This window comes from Cinclus cinclus, unplaced genomic scaffold, assembly GCF_963662255.1.
Source record: "Cinclus cinclus unplaced genomic scaffold, bCinCin1.1 SCAFFOLD_40, whole genome shotgun sequence".
NCBI lineage: Eukaryota > Metazoa > Chordata > Aves > Passeriformes > Cinclidae > Cinclus > Cinclus cinclus.
Genome location: NW_026912243.1, coordinates 216,791 through 218,420, shown reverse-complemented (window position 1 = coordinate 218,420; position 1,630 = coordinate 216,791).

Here is a 1,630-nt window from a genome sequence, read left to right as displayed (position 1 = left end):
TGGGGCCCAATTAAAACCTGGTACAATTACGCCACCATGGAGGCCAAGAATCAAATGATTCATTGGGACATCAAGTGGCCTAAAAGGGCATGGGATGCATTGTGACACCACAGGGGTTAAGAGAAGCAAGGAACCATTGTGACCCAATGCAGGCTCACAATCTAATGATCCCTTGTGGCTCCAGGGGGTATAAAAAGTGCCAGGGATGGATTGTTACAGCACGGGGACCAATAGAAGCAAGGATCTATTATGCCAGCATGGAGGCCAAGAATCAAATGATTCATTGTGAAATCAAGTGGCCTAAAAGGGCATGGGATGCATTGTGACACCACAGGGGTTAAGAGAAGCAAGGATCCATTGTGACCCCATGGAGACTAATAATCCCAGGATCCCATTTGACACCAGGGGGCGTAAAAGGGCCAGGGATGAATTGTGAAAGCATGGGGCCCAAGTAAAACCTGGTACAATTATGCCACCATGGAGGCCAAGAATCAAATGATTCATTGTGACATCAAGTGGCCTAAAAGGGCATGGGATGCATTGTGACAGCACAGGGGTTAAGAGAAGCAAGGAACCATTGTGACCCATTGCAGGCTAACAATCTAATGATCCCTTGTGCCACCAGGGGGTATAAAAAGGGCCAGGGATGGATTGTTACAGCACGGGGACCAATAGAAGCAAGGATCTATTATGCCAGCGTGGAGGCCAAGAATCAAATGATTCATTGTGACATCAAGTGGCCTAAAAGGGCATGGGATGCATTGTGACAGCACAGGGGTTAAGAGAAGCAAGGATCCATTGTGACCCAATGGAGGCTAACAATCTAATGATCCTTTTTGACACCAAGGGGCCTAAAAGGAGCCGGGATGTTTTGTGAAAGCATGGGGCCCAATTAAAACCTGGTACAATTATGCCAGCATGGAGGCCAAGAATCAAATGATTCATTGTGACATCAAGTGGCCTAAAAGGGCATGGGATGCATTGTGACAGCACAGGGGTTAAGAGAAGCAAGGATCCATTGTGACCCCATGGAGACTAATAATCCCAGGATCCCATTTGACACCAGGGGTCGTAAAGGGGCCAGGGATGAATTGTGACAGCATGGGGCCCAATAGAAACAAGGAACCATTATGACACCATGGAGGCCAAGAATCAAATGATTCATTGTGACATCAAGTGGCCTAAAACGGCATGGGATACATTGTGACACCACAGAGGTTAAGAGAAGCAAGGAACCATTGTGACCCAATGGAGGCTAACAATCTAATGATCCCTTGTGACACCAATGGGACTAAAAGGGCCAGGGATGAATTGTGAAAGCATGGGGCCCAAGTAAAACCTGGTACAATTATGCCACCATGGAGGCCAACAATCAAATAATTCATTGTGACATCATGTGGCCTAAAAGGGCATGGGATGCATTGTGACAGCACAGGGGTTAAGAGAAGCAAGGATCCATTGTGACCCAATGGAGGCTAACAATCTAATGATCCCTTTTGACACCAATGGGCCTAAAAGGGGCAGGGAGGTATTGTGAAATCATGGGGCCCAATTAAAACCTGGTACAATTACACCACCATGGAGGCTAAGAATCAAATGATTCATTGTGACATCAAGTGGCCTAAAAGGG